The sequence below is a fragment of the Phoca vitulina genome, unplaced genomic scaffold, assembly GCF_004348235.1.
Source record: "Phoca vitulina isolate PV1807 unplaced genomic scaffold, GSC_HSeal_1.0 scaffold11, whole genome shotgun sequence".
In the NCBI taxonomy this organism is placed as follows: domain Eukaryota; kingdom Metazoa; phylum Chordata; class Mammalia; order Carnivora; family Phocidae; genus Phoca; species Phoca vitulina.
The window spans coordinates 10,680,662-10,691,804 of record NW_022589714.1 but is presented as its reverse complement, the minus strand read 5'-3'; positions in this window follow the sequence as shown (position 1 = coordinate 10,691,804).

Below are 11,143 nucleotides of genomic sequence, written 5' to 3'. Positions count from 1 at the left end.
TCTGCTTCTGCAGTTATTTGAGCTTTCCTTTCAGGCATGAAAAAGCAATATCTGTAAAAATGTTTCTTTTAAGGCTTGTTAGGGTTGGAGTTTCACATTTCAAAATCCGTATTATATACCTAAGAAATAAGAATGAGACAAGCCAGTTCGTGTGGCTGGGGATGAATTTAAATGTGTAATTATATATTTACCACTTACAAAGGGCAGCTGCAGAAAGCCTGTTAATACAGTGTGCCGGGGTCCCTGAGGTGTGTTGCTAATGTTTACCTTATACACACGTTTACACACATACACACACACATAAAACCTTATAATCTGTCCTTGCAAAAGTCTGAGAATGAGAGCAACACTACCTTTGTATGCAGGGAAATGTCCTTGTAGTCACTCTTATGAGATACTGGCAAATATTTCAGCAAAAGATAAAACTAGAAGCAGAATATATCATTCCTCTGAAAAACCCGTGTCCTTCAACAAGCTTAAGCCATTTTCCCCATGCTACCTTGGAAGGAGAGCTCTTTCAGTTCGAAAGGCTTTTATCTGCAATTTGTAGGAAACCAGCTCCAGCATGACTCCCTGACACCCTTACAGGTCTCCACATGGGGGCCACCGAGGCAAGACCCAGCTGCAGTGTGACTTATCTTGGGGATTGCCCTGTCCCCCTCACAGGGGCTCAGCAGAGGGGCAGTTTGGTGAGGAGCTGTCATAGGGCTGTTTCCCACCCACTGCCCTATGTTGTGGGAGGTGGCCACGAGGCAATTTTTCATCTGTTTCCCTGATTCTTACGAGATGGGACTTCACACCTGTCCCTGTCCTTTGAAAAGAGTTGCAGACGCTAAAAGTGCTTGGCTGGAGTCCACAGTGGGCTCCTCGGCAACAGAGTGGCCCACGGCTTGTGTTGCCCATCATCTGGCCTTTTTGGTCTGGGGTAGTCCTGTGGGACAAGGGATGCAGGGAGCTGGTGCCATGCCGCTCTTGTTTATGCTATCTGTTTAATAGATGTCTAAATCCATTTGGGCTTATGGCCTCCTTAACTGGCTGAATCAACAGAAGTGTGGCAAGCCAACGTAACAGTGTTTTAAGTGGTCACGCTGCCCCTAAGGGACTGACTGTTTGAAGGAAAGCCTGACCAACAGTAGCTTAAGAAAAGGAGAACGTTTATTTTCCTCCGCTGGACATAGGGAGCTTCTATGTTAAGTCAGCAACATGTCAGTGCAAAAATTCTTCAGTCTTCTTGGCCAAAAGATGGCTGCTGGGGTTCTAGGCATCACATCTGCATTCAAGGCAGGATGAAGCAGTGAAGGCAGGCAGCAACTATCTGTCCGGTTTTCTTAGAAAAGTGAAGCTTTCTCAAAACCCGCCCCCCTTTCCCTCTATGCATTATTGGCCCTAACAGGGTCATAGCTCCCTGAGCTTAAGGGAGGTGAGATATCCAGTTTTGAAAGAAAGGCACTAGATTGGCACAATTGGTCTGGACTAGACCAGACTTGTCACAGTACACCCCTGGGCTGTCTCCCTGCCTCTCTGCACTGGACAGGAGTTTTACTGGTGAGACACAAGGGGAGGACAGTTTAAGTGGACAACAACTGTGTCTGCCACTTAACTAATGTAGCGAGTCCTAGCTTCCCAGCTCCCAAAGATCAGTCAGTAGTCGACTCCATTCTCTCCTTGCTTGCATATCAATTGTATCTCATACCTGAACTGATGAATGAAGAGATGACTGGTGGTATTAGGAAAACAATTTCCAGTTCCACAGACACTGTAAGACTAACCTAAAGGAAAAAAACTATTAGAATTGTCACCATTAAGAACGGTAGATTCACCAGCTTCCGAACTCCTTTTCTATTCTTTATTCTAGAGGTGAAATACCAGACTTAACATCAAATGCTTAGAAGAGAATGACATTAGGTGGACATCGAGAGCCTGAAGCCACCACAAACTTACCTTGGCAGAAAATCAACCATAATAAATTTCCTTCAAGTAAGAGTACTCTATCCCCTCTTATTTAAGTAAGAGATAGTTGGGATTATTACCTGTATTTTGGCAAATTGGTGCCAGGAAAAGTCAACCTATCTGGTCTGGAGGGGAAAGAAGTTTTCAAATGCTAACACTAACCTAATCCCTTAGGAGCTAGGCTGTGAGGATGAAACCCTTCCATTCTCTTTCACCAGCCAGACTCCTACAGATCTCTCAAGACCCTGCTTAACAAGAACTTTCTTTATGAAATCTCTCACAGATTCCCCAAAGTTAGTCAAGCCATCTGTAATCTCACAGCCCTTTCTCATATCTCTAATTGAACTCTTCCCACTGACACACTGGAATTATTTACTTACCACTGCCTCACCAACTAGATTAGGAGCTTATCCAGGGGAGCAGTTTTGTTCCAAACACTCGGCACAAGTTGGGAAACCCAGTAGTAAGTTCTCAGCATACTTTTATTGAGTAAAATTAAAACCTTGAATAATTAACAACCTACAACATTCAAGGCCTATCTATATCTTAATTTAAACTCATAAAAATAAGAAATGCATTCATGGTCTCCAAAAAGAGATTAGCACGATAAAACACAAATACAAACCAAGAAAAATATTTACAACTCCTAGCATGTAAAAATGGCTTATTTTTCTAACGTCAGAAACTCCTAAAAAATTGAGATTAAAAAAAACAACAAGCCAAAAGATAAACGGACAAGAACATGGGCAGACAAATCACATAAAAAGAAGTATAAAGGAAACCTCAAACCAATGAAAAGACGCTCGACCTTACTCATAATTTTTAAAATGCTAATTAAAACTATGCTGAAATGCCATTCTCACTCATCATATTGGCAAACATCCAGAAGTTCAGCAACATCCTGTGTCAGTAAGGCTGTGGGGAAAGAGGCATTTCTGGTAGAATACAAATGGCGCGTTCCCTAGAAGGGCCGTCTGGTGGTAACTATGCAAGAGCACCAATGTTTCCACACTGCAACCCCACTCTCCTCCTTCTGGAAATTTACCCTACAGGAGTCCCTGCACGGCTACAAAACAGCGTGTACAAGGGCTGTGTTGTACCACCGACTCTAAGAGCGTAAGAAGAGAAGCAACCCGTTCCCACAAACGGAGGGTTGGTGACATAAACTGTGGTACATCTCGCAATGCAAAACAGCAGGGCTGGAAAAGAGTGAGGCTACCTTGTCCCTTGCGCTTGAGGAAGGCAGCCAGGACAGATGGTTCAGTAGAAAGGCAAAGCTCAGGCCAGTGAACACAACAATGCCTGTGGTGTCACAAAGGGGAGGGTCAGTTTATTTTTATTTATAATTGCATAAGGTACTGAAAGTGTATCTGTACTTTGAGGGGAGGGAAGAGGTCGGAGAACAGGGTGGGTAGAGCGGAGGCAGAACTTCTCACTGCATACCGTTCCTCATTTTAAAACCTGTAAATCGTTACCTCTTCCAAAAATTAAGTTAAATTTTTTAAAATCCCACATCTTGCACATAGTTTTTAGAGCCAGATTATATGCTTTTGTACCTCTGCCTCCCCTCTTACTACCTCGGTGAATTGGGGAAGTTTCTTAACCTCTCTGAAGAAGATTTTGATAAGTTGATAAATGCAAAGGAATGAAGCCTAAAACAGAGTAAGTTCTGGTTGTTATTAATATTGCATTTAATGATAATGTTGAAGAACTCTTGGTATCTATTTAGCGAAAAGATTTCCAGCATCTTTCCAATATTCCCGTGTGATAGTTAAAATCTGTTTCTCTTTTTGAGGATAATAAAATGAACGCCAAGAGAAATAAAGCGATGAAATCCAAGATAACACTGAGTCAGAGCCAGTCCGAATTCAGGAGCTGACACTTGGGCACTGGCAGATCATCGCATGTCACACGTACGGGGACACTACAAGACAAGAGCATTGATTGTATTCCTTTCTAGCAAATCAAAAAGAGAATATCACACATCTGATTTTGAGGTATTAGGAATGTGCAAACTGTTTCAAGATGTGCAAGACATCTGCAAAATCAGTCCCTGAAAGTAACTGCTACATTTCTGGATGAAATCAGTAGAGGAAATCTTCCTACTCATTTTCTAGTTGCCCAGGCAATGGGGGTCACCATCAGGCTGGGAGTTTCTAGGAGAAACTTTAAATACAGGCAACGGGTTCAGCTGTAGGGTTTGCATTTACAGTCCCGATCATGCCTACCTTATGATTGTTTATTTTTTAAAATAGAGAATTACTAATGCAGAAATGATACAATTAGCTGGGCAGTGTCAGTTCATTTCTCAACCCTTTTTGGATGGCTTAGGTTGGCTTTTTCTGTGGGAAATGAATATGTGCATGACATTTTGATATTTGGATGATCAGATATGTACACAGTAACACTAATTCAAAACAGTACAAGGAAACAGTTTCCGTGTTTTTCTTTCTAATCAAAAAAAAAACGAAGCCTAACACATTATGAAGAAATTGTGCCCCCTGCTGATTTAATTTGATATTAATGTCATCAGCTTAAAAAAAAAAATTTTTTTTTTAAACCAGGCCTGCAGGAGAGTGCTGTGTCCTCAAGGTCAGTAATTTAAGTGTCCTCTCAGATACGAAGACAGCCTCTCCTAGTAATTAGGAACCCTTTGCTTGATACCGACTTTTTATCCAAGATATTTTTCTTCTAAGAACCTTCTCAGTATTCCACGTACCTTTGTCGACTCTGAATGGGAGAAGCAAGCAAGACAAAAAGCTGAGCACAACCCCTTGAGATTACCTTCAGCTTTATTAGGACGTGAAGGACATTAGAACTCTGTTCCAACTATCAGGAGAAACAAAAAGGCTCCTTGCAATTGATTGAGTTTATTCAGTCTGAGAATACTATTATTGCCATGAATAGCAATCACAGTCATACGTTCCAGGTGCCAGGAAGTCATTTTTTAACTGGATATGAGCCAACTCTTCAGATTCCAAATGCGTCCTCTAAAAAGGGCTCCAGCCCTGAACAAAATTGTTAACTAGAAACGTAGCAGCTGCAACTCAATCCTCTTCTTCTGGGATCCTATTTGTCTTGGTGCCTTGGGTCCCTTCCTTGCCTACTGCCTCTCAACCCAAGCTTTTATTTCTTTTTCTGGTCTGGTACTAATTTCCAACAAGTAGCCAAGCAATCTTTCAGCAAGTTTTCATTGACAGAGCTTCTTCTCTTCTCATCTGCAATGAACTGAATGTTTGTGTCCTTCCAAAATCCGTATGATGAAGCCCTATCCCCACTGTGACGACGGTATTTGGAGGTGAGGCCTTTGGAAGGTTAATTAGGCTTAGATGAGATCACGAGAAAGCAATCCGAACGAATTATGTGACTGGCGCCCTTACAAGGACATGCAGAGAACAGAGCACATTCCCTCTGCCATGTGAGGACACAGCAAGAAGGTGGCCTTCTGCAAATCAGGGAGATGGTCCTCACCAAGAACCCCACCATTCTGCCGACCTGATCTCGGACTTCCGGCCTCCTGAACTGTGAGAAATAAATGACTACTGTTTAGGGCCCCACTCTGGTATTTTGTTATTGCAGCCTGAGCTAAGACATTCTCTCAAAGAAATACTTAGCTCTTTAGGAGAAATTCCTGAACGTAGAAAGGACTTCAGTGGCACATTTAGCCTTAGAGAAGACAATGGAGGAGGTGTGTGGAGTAGAAGGCCACTGCTCAGGCCTCTCCTAGCGGAGGCCACAGGCCGCATCACTGCTCCTCTGCACGTGTGAAATGAATTTTTCCAGGCGGAAGCATACAAAATTTTGTTCCAGATTCAAGTAACAGGTAGGCAGGAAAAATTCTCCCCTCGCCCCCCATCCCTTAGAAGGACTTTGTCTACCCAGGGCCCTTTGTTCTTTAATTAGGGTTGCCAAGATTTAGCGAAGAAGAGTACAGGGCACTCAGTTACATCTCGATTTAAGAGGCTGGAGTCCAGCATTTTCTCTGATTTCACTGTTTTCACGCTTTATTTCCAGGGCGTTCTAAATCCACCCAGAGAAACTACCGAGCCCAGCGGGGACGGAGGCCCGGGTCCTCACCGGCGCGCCTCACGGCCGCCGCTGGCTCAGGCGCTCATCGCCCTCTAGCGGCCTCCAGCGGCATCACACCCGCCGAGGAGGGGGCCTGGGCCTGGGAGAGACTCTCGGAGTCCACACCCTCAGGGGCGTTCTCGAAGCCTGGGGAAGGGGCCTGAGGAGTTCAAAGCCGGCTAAACCTAGATCCGTTCCACCCCCGACCCCCACCCCGGGGCCTTCGCGCAGGAAAGTGGCCCTGTTCCCATTAGCAGAAATGGCGTTTCTTTTGTTTCACTAAACAAGAGACATTTATTTCTCATAGTGAAAGAAGCTGGAAGTCTGAGATTGGAGTGTCAGCACGGTTGGGGTCTCTGTCACAGTCCTTTTTCTGGCTTGTAGTTGGCTGCTTTCTTGCCGTGTCCTCACATGGAGGAGAGAGAAAGAGCTCTAGTCTCTTCATCCCTTCATAAGGACACCAGTCCCATCGCAGGGGGTGTCTGCTCTCATAACCTAATCCAAACTGAACTACCGCCCAGCGGCCCCATCGTCAAATACCATCTATGGGGGTTCGGATTTAAGCATATGTTTGGCCGGCGCGGCGGCGGGGGAGGGAGGTTACACACAAACATGCAGTCCTTAGTACAAGTAACACAGTGAGGTTGTCATTACTGTTCACACCTCTACAGACGTAGAAATGGCAGGTTAAAGGAGGGAATTAACTTGGCCAGGCTCAGAGGGTGCCAAGGTACAAACCCACCTCTACCTGATCTCTCTCCAATTTACCACAGTGGTACTTGAGTATACATGAGGAGGCCATTTGTATGCTAAGAAGGAGGATCAAACACTTAGGGAATGTATTTTGAAAGTCAAAAAGCAAGCAGAAGGGAAAATGTGGAGGGAGGGTGGAGCCGTGAGTGGCCGGCAGCCAATGGCTCTGTCATTCCTCCGCTGCCACCTGGGTCTCATCAGCTCGTCACTCTAGACCTAAGGTTCTTTAGATAACAAAGGACAGTACTGTGATTTCGAAAATCTTTCTTAGTGTTTAAATTTCCAGGCTGAGCCTCCTGAGTAGTCTGATCTAGTAGGTCTAAAGAGGGGCCCAGGAATCTGCATTGAAATGAAGCATGGCAGATTTGAAACTCAGAGGATCTGATGTTCTTTGATGTTTATTCCTCCTCTAAAATCTGTAAATCAATCACGGAGGCGACATTCTTAAGAGAATTTTCTAGTAGATTTTAATTATTTTTTTATACATGATGATTTTAGGAAAGGAGAAGTTAAGGCACTTTGTGAGAGAGCAAGATTGCTAGGTGGAAGTTCTCGTGGTGTTTTCTGTGTCATTTCATTGGCATGTGGTAAATTGTAGCACAGCCCCAGGGGAGATGTAAGCTCCTTAAACTTAGTAATTCCACTTGATATTAGATTATAAAAAGTTATGTGGGGTAGAACCTGTAGACCTTCCGAGGAACAGTTAATCTCACAAAAAGAAGGATTTTGGAAAGAAAATATAGTCACAGCTATTTTAGCCAGATTTTCTTTTAGTTATTTAAATCTGCTATTTATTCCTTGAACACATTCTTTTTTAAGTGCTTACTATGCTAGGAGCTGAGAATAGGATGAAGAGTTCCTTGGTTTCTTAACCTAAGTGTTTATCACCCCTCAAATCTTCTTCAGAAAGAAGTTATTGGCTTTCCTAATAACTTAATTCTTGGGCCCCTCAGTTCTCTCCTTCCTTGGCTATTTGCACTGTTCATACTCTTAGATAATTACTATTTCCTTCTTTAGTCATCACCCACAGTCCATACATTTCATTATCATTATCTTATCTTGGTGCAAGAAACTTATCTAATTACACCTATGCACTTCCCTTTGAAGATGGTATCATAACGTTAATAATTTGTCTCTCTTATAATTGAATAAGTTACCTAGAAAATGATTTCTATATCTTATTTCTATTCCTCTCTTTATAAGACCTCTGTCTATATTGCTGACTTGTCACCTGCTCAGATATTTAAGATGAAATCTACTGGTTGGGCAGGCAAGGAGTTGATATATGACTAACAGGCAATTCTCCTTCAGGACACTCAAGATTGTGTAAGTTCGCCTGAGTCATGGCTGCTGCAGCTGCGACGTGTACTAAGAGCACAACAACAAAGAACGGGGATGGTTCTCTAACTCCATAAGCCAACAGGGAAATTACGGCTTGGTAAAACAAATAGCTCCCAAAATCATTCCGGAAATTCCAAGGAGTGATGGGATGTTTCTTCACATGCTTGTAGTAAGGAGACTAGGTTGTTTAATTGATGCTTTTCTTCAAGTTTGCTCCATTGTTTCTATACTTCCCTTTGAAGGTTCTTCACCGTCATTCAGATCAATCTCTGTTCAGCAAAGATTCCTTAAGCCTCTTGTACATGCTACACACTGTGCTAGGAGCTGGGAATGCAGCCATAAATAGCGTCCAGTGGACACAGACACTAGTCTCTACTGTTAGATTCTTCTACTCGTTGAATCAGATTCACCTATCTTTAAATATTTTGATAATGATCCAGAATATACGAGTATGGGCTGAAAGCATGGGCTCTGGTCAAACAAACTTGAGTATGAGACAGAAGCTCGTCACTGCCGCCTGTGTATTCATGGACATGAGGGTACTCCTGAGCCTTCGGATTCCCATTTGTAGAACAGAGATCACAATACCACCTTCTCCCTAGGGTGAGTGTGAGGATTAGAAGAGATAGTACTTAGAAAAGTATTTGCACCAGGGCCTTACATTGAGCAAGGGCTCAAAAAGCGCAAGCTCTTATCACTTAATAATTTTCCCAGGCATGTGTACACAAACTTAGCTGGTTTTCTGCCAGAAGGTGAGGGCCTCCTTGAGCCATCAGCTGGGCTAAGCTTAAGAAAAGATGTCAGCAAGGGCTGAAAACGATGTGTGACTCATTCCATAACTAGTCTGAGGTTGAGGAGTCAACCAGGGGAATGAAGTTCAAGTGAAGATTTCTCCTGGCAAGTGAAATTAAGAGCATAAGAACTGGAACTGTGATCTAGAGTTCCCTCTCTCCAGCATGACATTTCCTCAGATTGGTTCTGAAGAAAACAAGTCCTGACAGAAGGTGTGAAGCAATGGTTCTCCGGCCAAAAACCTTTGGAAAATGCCAAATAACATAGATTGTGCCTTGTATATTCACAATGCACATTAGCATATTAAAGATTCAAATTCTGGCAGCAAAAAAAATATTTAAACTATCATCTTCAGATATCATATTCATATCTGTATAGAATTTTTTTTTTAATAGCACCAATTAACATGTCAAGAAACCTCCTTCGGGAAATGCTGCTAAAAGAAGCTGAAGCAAATTGATCTCACAATCGTCAAGCAATGAAAAAGATGTATACTTGGGGGACAGACCAATTATTTTTCTGGCCTTGACCCTTGCCTGTAGTGTAAACTTGAGCAAGTCATTTGAGGTCTATACATATCAAATGAAATGATAACACATCCTCCTCAGATAGCCAGAGGTGGAAGAGTCATTATGAAAATTCACATAAGGGAGGAATAGAAGTTGCCGAATAAAAGTTAATAATGTTACAGCATGCATCCTAACTTTTACCAGAATAAATGCCAGGGAGCATTTCTTAAGAGTAAAAAGCCTTTTGATATTAGATGGCTGGGAGAAGGTTGGGGTAGGTTCAGGACATAGCTATTAACGAAAGCATAGAGTAAGTGTTGGAAATGAGTAGGCATGAACCCCGGGAAGGTGGAGAAAAGAAGGAAGATAAGTCAGTGCTGGTATGCTGAGGCCACCAACAGAAATGGTGGGAAAAAATGAGTCGGAATGGCAGAGGGGCAGAGTGAGACTCTTTTTCTGATGTTCCAGTTTTGAAGCTAACAAACCACCTAGTTGGCGATTTCATCTATCTGGTCTTAGAAAAGTGATCAGAGCTTGAGAAATAAACTGGAGAGCCTTTAGCACATTATTGTGACTATTTTAAGAAAACGATCATGTCTTCTTCAGCTCTTTATCTGTTCAACCTAGTGTCTGGTACATGGTAGAAGCTTTTAAAATGTTTGGAAAATAAATGAACAAATTAATACTCTGCAAATCTAATAAAGTAGATTCCATATCAAAATATCAAGGGAATAAATAAAGTGATAGTTGAAACAATGGAATTAGGAAGACCAACAATGAAAGGTGTGTAAAGAAAAAGAAGGAGACCAAGGTCTAAGACAAGAGCTACAACCAGTGAAAACAGAGGGAGTCAGAGAAGCTGACAGAGAGACAAGTGTTTTGTAACATAACAGGAAAGAACGGAGAAAGTGGGTAGTCAGTGATATCAAATGCTCTGGGAGGTCAAATGGGATGAAAATTTACTTCTTCCAGTCATGCTGCATTCCCATAAGGAATTTCACTTGCCAGGAGAAAGTGGGTAGTCAGTGATATCAAATGCTCTGGGAGGTCAAATGGGATGAAAATTTACTTCTTCCAGTCATGCTTTGGGAAGAGCATCAGCACAACAATCCAAAATCCTGATGTCCGGGAGGCGGGTACAGCCTGCACAGAAGAAAAGTCCCCTCCACGTGCACACGTGTTTAGAACACGAACATAAAATAAGCTCGCTAATAGGAGGAAAACAGAGACCTAACTCTTTTTGTTGTTTCCAACACAGGATAATTCTTTTTCAGCTTTTAACTATGGAAAATTTTGAACATGCAGAAGTAGAGAGAGAAGTATAATGAACTCCCAGGGACCCAGCACCCAGCTTGAACCCCTGTCAACTCTATCAACTTCGTTCTGTCTACACCTCCACCCACTCTCCCACACGCATACTGGATTATTGTAAGGCAAGCACCAGATACCATGTTTTTCCAATCATAAATATTTTTGTTTGAGACTGAAGGGTATAAAGGTAGGCAGCAAAAAAAAAAAAAAAAAAAGTTGGTGTGGTAGGCCTCCTGGAGCAGATGAACACAACAAACAAAAACCCAACACCAAGGAGGAACCTCCCCCTTCCTCTCCCAGAGCATGTGGCTATAACCAGCAGAGTGGGGCGTTTTTCCTGAATGAGAAAATAGAGAAAAACTGCTAGCTTTATTAAAGAAGAGGATGCCTTTGAATAAAGTTGAAATGCCTTTCTTTTT